This window comes from Sinohyriopsis cumingii, chromosome 8, assembly GCF_028554795.1.
Source record: "Sinohyriopsis cumingii isolate HCF-2022 chromosome 8, ASM2855479v2, whole genome shotgun sequence".
Lineage (NCBI taxonomy): Eukaryota > Metazoa > Mollusca > Bivalvia > Unionida > Unionidae > Sinohyriopsis > Sinohyriopsis cumingii.
In genome coordinates this window covers 22,647,970-22,664,619 of record NC_142968.1, presented here as the reverse complement: position 1 = coordinate 22,664,619, position 16,650 = coordinate 22,647,970, and the positions used below count along the sequence as shown (strand labels likewise).

The window sequence follows — 16,650 nt, the reverse complement described above, 5'->3', positions numbered from 1 at the left end:
CTATAAGTAGTGAATAGGGCCACCCTAGGGACAATGGGAATTAGCATTACAGCCCCCCCCCCAGGCCACTCTGGGGACTATGTAAATTTAACATGGAGAAAATTGCTGGGCCACTCTAGGGACAATGGGAATTTAACATGGGGAATAGAGTTTGGGCTTGTCTAGGGACAATGGGAATTTAACATGGGGAATAGAGTTTGGGCTTGTCCGTCCTAAACATCATGGAAGACACAAGGGTGGATGATTCGACTGTGGTCCACATTTTGAAGCGACGAGAACAGGTGAATCAATGCAGTGAACTGCGCTTATTTATAGGTAGAGGAAGGATTGAAACGGATTGAGTTCATTCACCAATCCAAACACGCGTTACAAAATTCAGTCAGCCTGCATCCAATCCGAAGAGAGCAGTCTGTGACGTTACGTGGTCTATATAGATTCGCTAGCGCTTGTGTGCAGTCAATCTATGCGACAGTGATTCAACATGACGGAAACTCAGAAAACGATCCATTGGGATGCACCAGCAGGGGAGACTGCCCAAGGGAACCCCGACTTACTTTCAGAAGAGGTGATTTGGGATTTTGTGGATTTTCTTACCTCGCAAGAATTTGTTCCGGAACCTTCGTTACCTTCTTCATTACCGCAAGTGGAGAATTTTAGACAGAGACAGAAAGAAGAATTGGAGAAATGTATACAGCGACAAAAGGAAGCGGAACAAGCTTTTCTCCTACAGCAGCAAGAAGAAGAGGTAAGAAAAAACAACAGCAACAACAGCAAGAAGAAGTAGCAGCAAAGAAACAAGAGGGTGAAAATCAAACGGTCACGGTACTGTTGGACATTTTAGCGGAGTTAAGACGTCTGAAACAAATGTATCAGACTTCTTTATTACGACTGAAGAGAATACGACCTTCCCGAGCTAAACACGTTAACCCTGTGACTAAGTCTACCGTACCACCCTTAGTGATTTCAACCCAATCATCATCAACATTACGCAGTCCAGAAGTAGGCCTTGGCCGTGGCAAAGGCTTAAGGCAGTTAAAGTTGATTGCTTAAACTCACCCCTACACCAAAATAAAAAGGCCCTTTTCAGGGCCACTCACGTCTCTCGAAAAGAGATAGCCTTTCAATTTGCCAATAACTCAAAAAAACAGCCCATTTTACCCCTATAGTACGTTTCTTTGTATGAGTGCGTGAGTGTACGTTCTTATTTTAAAATCAAAACTCAAAGACACTTACCTTATATCATTAATTTATTCTTTTATCCATTGTTACAATCCATTTCACAATTCACAACACAACACTTTAATAAAAAGTTCATTGACTTCTTCTTTCTCCTTGTTTAGTCTCTCTGTTTTTTGAATTTCTTCGTCACACTCTTTTCCTCGTCTTCCTCCTCACTTTCTTCCCTTCTTCTTTTCTTCTCCTGTTTCTTTTTCTTCACCTGTCTGCTTTCTTCCTCTGAAGAATCCCTCTCTTCCTCTGAAGAATCCCTCTCTTCTTCTGAAGAATTCCTCTTTTCTTCTGACTCCTCTTGTTTCTTTTTTGGGCAATCTGGAGACCAATGTCCTTTTTCTTGACAATAATAACAGGTATCTTTACTTTTGTCTTTTTTAGCCCCTGTTATTGTTCTTTTTTGACGGTCTGGACACTCTGAAGACCAATGCCCTTTCTTCTGACAGATATAGCAAGTATCTTGACTTTTATCAATAAAGGAAGGAGAGTAGTCCGTCGGCTGGTCTGAAGAGAATTTTCTAAGGACTCCTCGCAAAGCTCTGACGAAACGTTCGATTTGGCTAGTCTCTTCCATCGTTGTGCTCAGCTTGAGAGTGAAATGAATAGTGAAAGGACAAGACACACACCCTTTTATATACGCTGGTCTGCCATGACTATAAATTAGTCTATGGTGATTAAACTTGAGTCATTTGACGTTTTTTCACTCAAGATGAAACGATCCTATTCATTTGAGAAGAGAGAAGAAGAAAGTAAGAGGCAGAAACGTGATCTATCGCCTCGTACCAGGGCTGAAATCTTGGCACAAATTCATGCCAGTGATTTTGAAGAGGACATGAGTGAACCAGAATCCGAACCCTCTAAACCAAGTTCACCACCCTTAGTCAACCCTCAAAAATACTATTCCATTCGAGAGACGGAAAAGCGCTCCTCTAGAAAATTTAGAACCACGGCTTACAAATACACAGTGAAGTTTAAAGATTTCATGGCTGAAGTGCCGTTAGAGAACGCAGAAGTGTTTATCACTGGGGTGTGGGATTCTTTGCTCACTGCACTCAAGCGACAATGTCAACCCAAAGAAGACGGTCGCTTGAGACTTTCCATACAACACGACGGTTTGAAATCCCCTGTTTGGATCGAGTTTAGCACCCCTGCAGAATTGACTGCTTCCAAAGTCATGGACAAGATTCAACACGTACAACAATCTAATGATCAGTTTGACATCACCGATGGTAAAGCCACACTGGACATGACCCACGTCTCTCCTCCTCAAGGGACTGGACGCAAAAAGATGTTATTGGTGGACGACCTTCCCAACACCAAAACAAGTCTCGTCCGAATTAACAACCCTCAAGACCAGATGTGTTTAGCCCGTGCCATCGTGGTGGGACGAACCTATGCCAACAAGAACGACACGGTAGAATGGAAAAGAACCTGGGAGAACATTCGAAAATCGAACCGAGCCAAACAACGAAACGAAGCAGAACTCCTGTTGCAACAAGCCGGCCTGTCCAAAGACACACCCTGTGGCATTCCTGAGATGCAAAAATTGCAAGATGCCCTAGCTTCACGATACACCTTGAAAGTGCACCCTCAAGAAGTGCGCGGGCCTCTGTTGTTTCGAGGCCAAGATTTTAAGGACGGAAAATACATTCATGTTTATTATCACGATGACCATTTCGATACCATTACCAGTATCACTGCATTCCTGGGATACAGATATTACTGTGAGAAATGTGACCGTAGTTATAATAATCGAGAGCAACACAAACATTGTGGAATGAAATGCCCAGGATGTTTGGCCTCTTCACCCTGTCTGAGCGAAGGACCAGTGCCTTGTTCAACTTGTTTGCGCACGTTTGTCAGCCCTACCTGTTACCAACAACATCTGAAGACGCAAGGTTCACAGCAGAAATGTGCTTGTCAACTCCTGAGATTGTGCCCTACGTGTGGACAAGGCATATGTACCAATGCTGCCAAGGCACACGTATGTCGAGGAAAGAAAAAATGTCACATTTGTCACCACATCGTGGACTTGGAACACCAATGCTACGTGCAAAAATACCAACCCTCACCAGAGAAAGAGGACGGTCACAAGAAGAAAGGCAATTTCATCTTTTTCGATTTCGAATGCATGCAAGAGACCGGCATTCACATTCCTAATTTCTGCGTGGCTCATCGAGCGTGCGAGAAGTGTATTCAAGAACCTATCTTCAGTCATTGCCCTCTCTGCAGCAAGATTCCTGGAGGACGTGAAAAAATCTTTCGGGGACCGAACACGCTAGCTGATTTTGCCCAATGGGTTTTAGACCCCATCGACAAGACGTGGAGCCAAGGGGACATCGAACGTTACAGAGATTGTCATCGTCATGCCACGGTGATGGCTCACAATTTCTCCGGATACGATGGACAGTTTCTTTTGAGATACTATACGGAACAAGGCACCGAGCGTCCTAAAGTGACTTTGAACGGAGCCAAAATCATTTTCATGCAAGTGGGACAAGTGCAGTTTAAAGATTCGATGAGTTATTTGGCCATGCCTTTGAGTCGAATGCCTAAAACGTTTGGAATGACAGAAATGGCTAAAGAGTACTTTCCACACTTTTTCAATACGGAAGCCAATCAACACGCCGTTCTACCCCATTTGCCCGAGGCTCACTATTACGACCCCGACAACATGCGTACCGAACAACGAAAAGCTTTCTACGCTTGGTACCAGGCTCACGCCTCGGACCCTTTCGACTTTCAGGAAGAAATGCTAAAGTATTGTCGTTCCGACGTGGACATTTTACGACGTTGCTGTGGAAAATTTCGAGAACTGTTCATGGAACACGGAGGGGTCGATCCTTTGAAAGAAGCTTGCACCATTGCCAAAGCGTGTTCCTTAGTGTATCGACAACGATTCATGCCTGAAAACACCGTGGCTGTCATCAGCCCTCAAACGACCAACTTTGTCAAACGTCAATACTCGGTCAAAGCCCTACGTTGGTTACACTACTTGTGCGACAAGGAAGACAAGTGGATTCAGCATGCCCGCAACGGAGGGGGTGAAAAGACTATCGGAACGTATTCGGTAGATGGCTGGGACTTAGAAAACCCCAAGATCGTGTACGAGTTTAACGGTTGCTTATTTCACAAATGTCCCGTCTGTTACCCTGACCGTAGCACTAAAAATCAGTTTTTACAACGAACCATGGAAGACTTGTACCAGGACACATGTCAGCGGCGCTTAAAGTTGGAACAGCAAGGATACCAAGTGGTGGAAATGTGGGAACACGAGTACGATCACCGTATGAAAACCGATCCCGAGTTTAAACGCCTCGTGGAAAGTTACCAGTTCATGGACCCGCTGAACCCTAGGGATAGTTTGTACGGAGGAAGGACCAATGCCACCTGCTTGCTGTACCAAGCCGACGAAGAGAAAGGAGAAGAAATCAAATACTTGGACGTGTGTTCGCTGTATCCCTACGTGTGCAAATATTGTCGCTTTCCTGTACGGCACCCGCAATTGTTAACGGAACACATCGACCTGAAAAACATTCGACAATACGAAGGCTTGGTCAAGTGTAAAGTTTTGCCTCCCACGAACCTATACCATCCCGACTTACCTCGCCATTGTCAAGGCAAACTGATGTTTCTTTTGTGCCGTACTTGTGCCGAAACGTGCAACCAAGACCAACCCTGTCAGCACACCCAGGAAGAACGGGCCTTGACGGGAACCTGGGTCAGCGTAGAATTGTTCAAAGCTCTGGACATGGGATACCAACTGTTAGAAGTGTACGAAATTTGCCACTTTCCCAAGACACAACAATACCACAAGGGTGATCCCAGTCAGAAAGGCATTTTCGCTGACTACGTGGATGCCTTTTTGAAACTGAAACAAGAAGCCAGCGGCTATCCGTCCTGGTGTCACACTCCCGAAGACCAAATACAATTCAAAGAGAAATACTATGAACAAGAAGGCATCTCTTTAGACCACATCGAGAAAAACGAAGGCAGACGATCGTTTGCCAAAGTGATGTTAAATTGCTTGTGGGGTAAAATGGCACAACGACCGTGTTTACCCAAGACGGAATATTTGACCGAACCTTCCCGCTACTTCCAGATGATTCAGGACAAAACCAAATACATGAAACACGTGGACGTCGTTCGCGAGGATTTGATCTTGGTCAATTACGAAGAAGATCTGGACTTTGTACAAGACGACCCTTTTGGAAATGTCATCATTGCGGCTTACGTGACAGCTCATGCTCGCTTAAAATTGTACGAAGCTTTAGAACTGTTAGGGGAACGCGTCCTGTACTTTGACACGGACAGTTGCATTTACATCCATCACCCGAGTCAACAGCACCCTGCCATCGAAGGAGACCGTTTAGGAGCCTGGACAGACGAGCATCCCGATGACAAGATTCTAAGTTTCGTCAGTGGCGGCCCCAAAAATTACGGCTACGAATACCGTGACAAACAAGGAGAAGTGCACACGACGTGCAAAGTGAAAGGATTGACTCTGAATTATCGTACCTGTCGAGTGGTCAACTTTGGGGCATTGAAAGAAGCCTTGCAATCGGGAGAGGATGGAAACTTTAAAGTGACCACCTATCAACCGAACAAGATTGTATGTTTACCCACTCACCACATCGTCAGTCGGCCCTTGGAAAAAGTCTATCAAATCGTGTACCAGAAGCGAGTTCGACTACCCAATCATTTCACCTTACCGTATGGACACGTCGGTATTGGTCTGTATATAAAAAGGAACCCTAGGCATGACCGATAGTTCATTGGGACTACCAAGACCGAGCGAACAAGATGAATACTTTCAGAGAAACACAAAACAAGTTTAGAAAGGCACAATTCAAGTGTGAGGCTTCTGAAGTGGAATGCGATTGTGAGCCTTGCGATGGGTCCGATGCTGTACGTTGTGACCTTAGCGATGCCGTAAAGCATCATGGGAACTTTGTTCTTACGACCCCTATCATGGAAAGTGATGCTGTGCGTGTCAAACCTGAGGGATGCGAAAGTGATGCCGCTCGTCCTCTTGGACATTTTACTGGGTTTCATTTTAAAGGGGAATGTTAACCTTCACGTCTACCCCCCTACGGATGTCATCCAGCCCTGAGCAAACTCCTGCCCATGTCACTCAACCCTCATCGAAACGAACCTGTGAAAGACGAATATTCGTTCCCTGTGCGTTTGTCGGAATACTGCGACTTTGAAAATCGTCTTCAATCGTTCAAAGGAAAATGGCCTAAGTATCTGGGAGGACCGAACCCCGAAGAATTAGCCAGAGCCGGATTTTTCTACTTGGGCGAAGGAGATAAAGTCAAGTGCTTCAGTTGCGGTGTGTCACTTCACCACTGGGAACCGCAAGATTCGGCGTACGTAGAACATGCTCGATGGTCACCGAATTGTCATTACTTACCCTTAGTGGGACCGAGACATTGAAGTAACTTATCATAATCTGTTCATGGATACTTTACAAGAGAACATTCGTGCTTTGCCTGTGGAGTTGAGAGAACGCATTTACCGAGAGCTGGTCAAAATACAAGTGAAACGTAAAGAACAATTGCATCCGTTACAGACAGACATTGATCAACGATCCCCTAGTTTTAAAAAGGATTGGTTTGTTATGGACGATTCTATCTACTACATCATTGTAAACTTACTGCATCGAATTCCAGAGGAAGAGTTAACGAATTACCAACATCTTGAGCAAAATGTCAACTTGGTGAAAGAGGAAACTTCTGAACGAATTGTAATGTGTAGATTAGTGACTAAACGATTTAAATTCGACACTGAAGTAAAACCATGTTTGTGCAAAGAGTACATTTCTTGTGTCAGACCAAAGAGGATTTAGTATGACCTATTCATGGATACTTTGCTAGAGAACATTCGTGCTTTGCCTGTGGAGTTGAGAGAACGCATTTACCGAGAACTGATCAAAATACAAGTGAAACGCAAACGCAAAGTTATTCAACCGTTTTTAAATTATGCCCTGTTCCAAAGTACAAGAAGACTGATTATGAGTGGATATTATATTAGGCACAAAGTTAAACGAGGCTATTGGCCACCACCCAACGATTCCAAAAACAGCGTATATACTTATGGATATTTTACAAGAGAACATTATGGGCTTGCCTGAGGAGTTGAGAGAAAGGATTTACCGAGAGCTGGTGAAAATACAAGTCAAACGTAAAGAACAATTGCATCCGTTACGTCATCAGATCTTTAACCACTGGTACCTGAATGGTATAAGAGGACTGATTCGTCAGAAATTTTTTCAGTGGTCAGACCTTGTTGAACACTTTCAGTTTGTGAATGATGATGAACTAGACGTTCGTAATTTTGGTTACTTCGAGATTCACTTACTGCAACGTATTGAGGAAGACGAGTTAAAGGATTACCAACATTTGTTACATGGAATCTGCTTAGAGAAAGACGAAACATCTAGACAAACTCGGATGTTTCAGTTACAGTATGTAACATTTAAATTCCCTACTGGAGAACGAACATGTCTAGTTAGAAATTACCTTTATTGCTTCCGAAAGAAAGACACTATAAAATCAAGTTGCCATGCCACGGATTATGTCACATATTATTGAACAGATTTCGTGGAAGGAACTCAATGATCATATTCAAACCGTGGATCATTACCATCGATTATTACAAGAACTGTATCCATTCAATTTGGGACGACAAGTGGTGTGTGTCTTAGTGACTTGTTTTCTGGGATTTCGTTTACCAGCCGATTCCTTGTGGACTCTTTACGATCAGTACTTACCACCTCAATGGCCTTAAATGGTCACGAAAAACTCCTTTTGCTCAAAGCCTTGCGTTTTCATCTGGATACTTCTCGACCTCTACGGGAAAAAAAGATTCGTCAACTTTTAGCTACCCAAGACGTGTATGACGATGTGTGTGTAGCTTGTGACTTACATCCCCATTGGACAGATGTCCGTGTCTGGAAAGAATGGGGTTTTAAGGCTTGGACCCAAGAAGTGGCCCAGTATGCACGAGAGTTGTTCAAGAAAAAAGTTACTTTTCAACCCGTGTTAGTGACGGTGCCGGAAGAACCCGTCACCCAGGACAGGACTGTCGTGGACAGGCCTGAAAGACCCTTTCGAGAGGACACTTGTGTGACCTTACCCCCTACTATAGAACTGGTTAGAACATTACCCAAAACATGTTGTTGTACAGACACATGTTTTTATTCCACGTTAATGGTTATCATGTGCCTTTTATTCTTGTACTTAAGCCTTTGGCTTTTATGTATTTTTGTCTTTCGTATTCATGTTTGAAAAAAAAAACATTCAATAAACGTGTTCTGAAAAAAGTATATAAACTCTTGTCTTGTTTGTTTTCGTGCCAGAAGTGACATTTCTCACACTATGGCTACCTCTGCTGTCTCTGCTCCCTCTTCCTCTACTGTCAAAGTCATCGACGAACACTTAGATCGTGCCAGTTGGGAGGCTTTGTATCTTCGCCATCCCTTTAACATGCTCATTGCTGGACCTAGCGGTTCAGGCAAAACCGAATTCGTCAAACGTTTGATCGAACATAAACATCATTTGATCGATGGACCACCTCAGCGGATCGTGTGGTGTTACAAAGAGTGGCAATCGGCGTACAGCCTCTTGCGAGAAAGTCAAGGCGATTCCATCGTGTTTGTGGAAGGCATTTCTAAAGAAGACGACAGCATCGTCTCTGACTCCCGTCAAACCCATTTGGTCATTTTCGACGACATGTTAGGAGAAGACGAAGAAGAAATTAAACTGTGGTTCACGCGGAAAGGGCATCACCGTAATGCCAGTGTCGTTTACATCACCCAAAATTTGTTTCAACAAAGTAAAGCCCATCGCACCATCAGTCTCAATGCGCATTACGTGGTCTTGTTTAAAAGCCCTCGAGATAAATCGCAAGTGCAAGTCTTAGCCAAACAGTTAGGAACGCCTTGGCTGACTCAGGCGTACGACGATGCCACTCAAACACCACACGCCTATTTACTCGTCGATTTGAAACCTACAACCCCCGAGGATTTGCGATTTCGTACCCACTTGTTTCACCACTGGTGCCAAGACGGAGGGCCTGTCCTGTACACGTCTCCGTCCTCGACTTCATTTCACTCCACATAAAAAAAATCTATAAAAACCTCAGACCCTTTTTCGTCTGTCTCACACAACGTCAACATGACGTCCCTTCAGTCGCATCTTCCCGTCAAATTGATTCGTGCCTTGCATGGCATCAGTCGAGAAAAAAATCCACAAATACGAGCTCGTGTCTTAGAAGCTAGTCTCAAAGAAGTCTTACGATGGTTCACGGTGACGGCACGTCAAATACTCCAAGGAATCATTCAGATTCCTCATCAAAGCAAACGCTTTTTCGATCGAAAGAAAGTCGCTTTGGTCGAACTGGCCGATCTCCGCATCGACACTCAAACCAAAAAACAAATCATTTTGAAACCTGGAGGAAGCGGTACTCTAGGAGGGGTCATCATTCGCTCTCTCTTAAGATGGGATCCTAATGCCCTCAAAGTTATACCCAAGAAAAAAGTCCAACGAAGCTCCAAGAAGAAGAAAAAGACCAGGTCCCCAAGAACTTCTCCAGTGGCGGGACCCTCCTCTGATCAGACACCACCACCCCGGAAAAAGAAAAGAAGCCCCCAGAAAAAGAAACAGAGAAAAAGTCCCCAGAAAAAGAAAAGTCCACAGAAGAAAACTAGTCGCAAGAGAGGCACTTCTTCTTCGGCCAGGACGCAACCTTACACTCGCAAACCACGACCTGCCACGGCGGTGACTACGTCTCCGGCAGCCTCACATTCATCCACTTCTCCGTTGATGACACCAAGAACTGAAGAGTACTTGGAGACGTTGATTACACCAAGAACTTCTCCGTTGATGACCCCAAAAAGAACTTCCCCAGTGGCAGGACCCTCCAATTTAGTGGCAGTGGCTGCTGCTCACAAAGTGCCTTCTCCCAAAATCAAAGTCCAAGAAAGATCGGGCATGTTACAAAGTTTACTGGATTTGTCCAAGCAAGAACTGGCTCGATTTAGTCCGTTACGTACCCCTGCACGACGTGTCATGCCTGTCCTCAAACTGATACGACATAAAGATAATCAGTGGCGACGCGTTCCAGTATAAAAAAGGTGTGTGACCAAGTAGGGTATCAGTGTTTTTTGGTGCTCCTGAAGACTCAAAGATGTCACCCTCCAGAAAACCCCAAGGAAAGAAAAGGAAAGGACTACCACCACGTTTAGTCAAACATGGGGACATGTTATCTGTCCTGTCCAAAGCTTCTCCACCTCTACGAAAAAAACTCATTCAATCGGCCTCCAAAGAGGTCATCGATACCGTGTGCGAATGTTGTTTGAACGTCTTGAAAGGCACGATCCCTTTGTCCAAGCACCAGAAACAATGCTTAAGCAAACATCGTCACGTTCTTTGCCAAATGGTTCAAAAGAAAATTCCCATTCGTCAACAGAAGAAGATGTTGGTCCAACGTGGAGGTATTTTGCCTCTCTTGTTAGGCCCCATACTGAAAGGAGTTTTGTGAACCATGTTGGGAGGACTGGTGGGAGCAAGATAAAAAGGCCCTCGGAAGTCCCAAGATCTCAGAATCGACCCCTGACAACCCATGGAAGGACGAAAACTAGCTTTAGTACCTTACAAACGATGGATGGAATACCATCGGTGGCAAGAACAACGCACCCTGCATTTACCTCCCAATCCCAATTTGAGCGAGATGTCCCAGTTACAACACGAATTGCAGTCCTTGATGGATCGCCAAGATTTGTCCGAAACAGAAAAATCGCAAAAGTACGGTCAACTCTTGCAACGACTGCAAGTCTTTCACCAGAAAGCTTTAGACGAAACAGCTCTACCCACTCTGAAAGATTTTAAGACCTTGATGAAAGGTCCAGCACCATCATCATTACCACCATCACCACCACCACCACCACTACTACCATCCCCAGGGGTCACCAGAGATGCTACCCCAGGAAGACCTGAGGAAGAAGAGATGCGAGAAGTGTTTCAAACACCGTCAGCAGCTCCCATTTCGAGTAAGATTGCAGCATCCTTGTTGACCTCGTCCCCCACACCCCAACGAGAAGAAATGAAAGCTTGGGTTAAAAAGATGATGTCCACTCCTCCTTCGACAGAAGTGAAAAAGAAAGAAGGGAAACTAGAAGTGAAAAAAGAAAAGAAGATCAAAGCCATTCCATTGCCACCTCCACCACCACTACCTTCGACTTCTACTCCCGTGGCCCATCGGACACGTAAATCCGTTTCTAAACCACCCTTTCGACCCACCCAAAGTAGCATCACCGAAGAGTGGGTGACTTATTAACAAACAAACAAACACAAAAAAATAAAAATGGAAAAAGTCTTAGCCAGCATTTACTACGATCCCTCGCATCCTGCAGGTTACGCAGGAGTTCAAAAATTGTATCGCGCTGCCAAAACGCGACTGAAAAGTCTCCGTTTACCTCAAGTGCAAAGATGGTTACAAGAACAAGCTACCTACACTTTACACAAACCCATTCGACGCAAGTTTGCCAGAAGTCGCACCCGAGTGGAAGGCATCGATCATCAATGGCAAGCCGATTTAGCCAATGTCTCTCATTTGGCCAGCTACAATCGTGGCTACAAATATTTGTTTTGTGTCATCGACGTCTTTTCCAAATTTGCTTGGGTCGTGCCCTTGACTTCCAAATCGAGTAGCGAGTTAGTGCGAGCCCTGCAACGGGTGTTGAAACAAAGCGGTCGTCACCCTCTTCGATGGCAAACGGACAAAGGCACCGAATTTCTGAACCAAGCTTTCCAAAAAGAACTAAAGAAACGTGACATTCATTATTTTACCACCGAGAATCCCGAAACCAAAGCCAGCATCGTGGAACGTTTTCAACGCACTTTGAAAGAACGCATGTGGAAATATTTTACGCATCACCACACTCTGAAGTACATCGACATCTTACCGCACCTGGTGCAAGCGTACAACCAATCTTACCATCCAAGCATCGGACGTGCCCCGCAAGACGTGACTCCCGACAACGAAGTGCTGGTGTTTGAGCGTCTGTTTGGTACGTCCCCGACGAGGGCTGTCCCCAAGAAAAGTGGAATGTTGGCCGTAGGAGATTGGGTGCGCATTGGCAAAACCAAACGCACTTTCGACAAAGGTTACTTACCTAACTGGACGACCGAATTGTTTCGCGTCACTGGACAAGTGCATGGCCGTCATCCTGCCGTCTATAAATTGGAAGACATGAACGGAGAAGTGCTCAAAGGAACGTTTTATTTACCCGAGTTACAACGTGTACGACAACGAACGCATTCTCGAACGCAGAACCCGTAAAGTGGGCAAACGACGTGTCAAAGAAGTCAAAGTACGTTGGAAAGGATATCCACCCAGTTTTGATTCTTGGATCGACGCTTCGCAAGTCATCGACTATAAAAAGAAGTGACCATCATGCCCTTTCACACAGACGCAGCTACGTCGACCACTCCTCCTTCACCCAGTTCTTCTGTGCAAGATTTACAAAAACAACCCTTGTGGGTGTGGTGCGGAGAACGTGTGCCTAAAACGCAAATCGTCTTTTTCTGCCAAATCTTCGTGGTGTATTGTGTCATCGGGGCAGCCATTGCCAATTTGAGTTTGCAACAAGGAGACAAACAATTGTGGACCATTTTATTGAGCAGTTGCATCGGTTACCTGCTTCCTAATCCCTCCCTGAAATTCTCCTCGAACGGGAACCACGGGAACCTTGTGTCCAGTGCCAGTGTCAGTCACCACTCCAACCACAATCAGAACCCCATTTTAGACGGAGACACGCCTCTGACGTCCAGTAACCCCTCGGAGAGCCACAGAACTCTGGAATTATGAGTCACGAAAACCAATTTTACTTAACCTTACCCAGTGACAGTTCCATGGAGGTGTTTCCCAACAACACGTTGTGCTGTTACACGGCCAAATTACCTCAGGCCATCCCCTTAGATCACGAAGCCCATTGGGAAGTGGCTTTAGTAGAAATGATTCACCCGACCTAAGTCCTCAATGTTCTTCCCAATCAAAATTATTTTCATGTGGAAGTTCATGACGAACAATTGCAACACTGGATGGACACCCATGGCAAATATGACAAGAAAACCCTTGGCACAAATAATCAAAAGTACACAACCTATCACTTGTTCATTCCCCCAGGCTATTATTTTAGTGGTCAACATTTGGTCAGCACCATAGCCACCAGGTTTAATGGCGTGTTTCTGAAAGCTTTGGAGGATGTCAAAAAAGGTGTCATCACCCTGGAGTACCACAAAACAGCTCGTCGCTTCCTGATGAAATTTCCTGAGGGGCGTAAAATGATGACTTTCTTATTTTGTCCTGAATTGTTTGACATGTTGAGCGGAGACATGGAGATGAGAAAGAAAATTGAGCAAAAAGGTGAGCTAGCAGTGATTTACGACAACGAGTCTTTTAGCAAGTTCTTTCGTACCCCAGTAGAACTGAATCAAGGACTGAATTTGATGTTCGTGTATTCCGATGTGGTGGAATACAACGTGGTGGGACACACCTCCGTACCGTTACTGCGTGTCATTCCTTTCAAAGTGGATTCTTCCGCGAACGCTGACGAGGAAGGTGGAAACACTTACCACGTTCACCGCGAATTTGTCCATCCTCACTATTTGCCTGTCAGCAAGTCGTATTTGGACATGGTCAACATTACTATAAAAGGAGATTTGGGACAAAATATTCCATTCACCAATGGAAAAGTCACGGTGAAACTCCATTTTCGAAAACGGTTCTCTCACGACTCGTAAGTCATGTATCCAGTGTACCGAGAGGTTGCTCGACAGCGAGGACACGGTTTAGGAGATATGTTAAAATCGGCCTTTCGTTAGGTGGCCCCGGTGTTGAAACCGATGGTGACACGCGGATTGCACGCCTTGAAAGATGCGGCACTGACACAAGGCAAAGAATTTCTCCAAAATGTCATCATCGACAAACAAAACCCTAAAGAAGCCTTCATGAGGGCAGGCAAAAATGTCTTGCTGCAAACGGGCAAAGACATTTTAGGCCGACGAGACACACCTATAAATGTCCTGCACGCTACCGAGTCAAGCATTCAGCAAGGACAAGGCAGAAAGAGACGACGAAGAAAACACCCTTTCACCAGACTTCAAGCTAGAAAGGCCAAGAAAAGAAGAACCGTTCGAGACTTAGACGTTTTCGATTATTGAAACACAGAAAAAAATGATGCACCGAGAGTCTTGCGCTTGTTCCAAGACGGAACTGGATCTGTTTGCCATGCCCCCCACCATGATGACGATGCAAGAATCCCAATGGGTGGAATTTCACCCCGTCTCCTCATTGACCGATTCCGCTCCCATCGAGTTTGAAATCAAAGGACAGCCCGAAGATTACATCGATCTGAATAGCAGTTACTTGTACTTGAAAGTCAAAGTTCTAGATAAGACTGGAACTGATATAGACAATGAGCCAGTAGCTCCCGTCAACAATTTCATGCATTCCTTGTTCAGTGGAGTGGACTTGTACTTGAATAACAAACTAGTCAGTAGCAGCATGGATACTTACCCTTATCGTGCCTACCTGGAAAATCTCTTGACGTACGGAATAGACGCCAAGAACACTCATCTCAATGCCTGTGTGGTATGGGAAGCTGACGATGCAAACCAGTTTGAAGAATTCGAAATTAATACAACCAAAGACCACAATGCGGGATTTGTAGAACGAAGAGACAGAATCAAAGACGGACAGAGTTTAGAACTGATAGATCGTTTGCATTTGGACATGTGGTTGCAAGAAAAGTATTTGCTGAACGGGGTGGATGTCCGCCTGAGACTGAATCGGAGCAGTACCGCTTTCCATTTATTGGCTGGTACTGACGATAATTACAAAACCAAAATCCAAGAAGCCAGACTCTACGTACGCCGCGTGGAAGTGTTACCTAAAGTGGGAAACGACATCAGTCAGACGTTGAGCAGAACGACCGCTAAGTATCCGATCCGACGCGTGGAAGTGAAAACCTTCACCATTCCCAAGGGACAGCGATCCATGATCGAAGATCATCTGTTCCAAGGACAGCTACCCAAACGTTTGATCGCTGGTATCGTCGAAAATGAAGCCTTCAACGGAGCTATCGCTAAAAATCCTTTCTACTTTCGACACTTTGGTGTCTCAAAGATCGAAGTCAGTCGCGATGGCAAAACCTTGTGTATCCGACCCTTTGAGCCTGACTTTGAGAAGAAGAATTACTTGAGATCATACTTGTCCCTGTACGAAGCCACCGGACAGTTAGGAACCAACACCAGTCATGGTATTACGTACGAGGATTATGCAGGAGGCTATGCTTTGTGGGCTTTCGATTTCACTCCAGACCAAGGCAGCGACGAGGGACATTTCCACCCTATAAAATCCGGCCAGATTCGTGTGGAAATTCAGTTTAAAGACCGAGTCCCTGATGTAACGGTGAACGTCATCCTGTATGCAGAATTCGATAATACGATAGAAATCAACAGTTTGAGAGAAGTCATCCTAGATTACTAGAAACCATGGAAGACTGTTATCCCTCTTTACCTAGTGGAGAAACTTTGGACATGAAATGTGAGGAGACTGTGGAAGAAGAAGTGATCATGATGAAGTCAAGATGGCCAGAACAAGAAGCCCATTTAGTCTGCTGTTTTGCCAAACACTTGGTCGAAAAAATGACGGAATTGATCAAGAAAAATTGCTATGGATGTCAAAACGATCATCCCAGTCAAATTCAACACGATAAATGCCTGATGTTGAGTCAAGAAGAAAAATTGGACGAGTATCTGGACGAAGCTTGGAGTCTCATCTCGGACGAAGATGTGTTGCATCAGTGGTATAAAGACTTGCGTGAACATTCTTGTCCACCATTAACCACTCAAGAGATCCATCGTATCGAAGCTCTCCTGAATCAGAGTGAGGAGACGAAACGAAGAAACGGTTATTTGTCAGACATTTTAAAGCAAAAAGTCAGGATCGAATTGACGTCTTATTATAACCTGTGAAGAAGAAGAAAAAAAAACACACACACAAAACATGGATACCTGGGAACTTTATTACCTTTTAAACCACAGTTCGTATACGGCTTCTTGGAATCCTGTCGTCTGTGCTAAAGATGAACTCCCTCATCGCAAACCTCAAGACCATCAAGCTTACGTAATCAACACGGACGACAGTCATCTCCCAGGAACCCACTGGGTAGCCGTTTACTTTCCGCAAGAAGGATATGTGGAATATTTCGATTCGTACGGATTGCCCCCTTTGGAAGACGATATTATTGACTTTATGAGAAGAAATGCTCAAACCACTCGATTCAATAATGTGAAATTACAAGGCAATGATTCCTTGGTGTGTGGACAATATTGCATGTATTTTTTGCAT

General features: G+C 44.7%; 1 protein-coding gene across 3 annotated transcripts in view; it reads right to left on the bottom strand.

The window, feature by feature from the left end:
- Positions 1–16,650, bottom strand: part of LOC149793133 (uncharacterized) — an 84,813-nt gene that overhangs the window by 26,346 nt on the left and 41,817 nt on the right. The window lies entirely within an intron of this gene.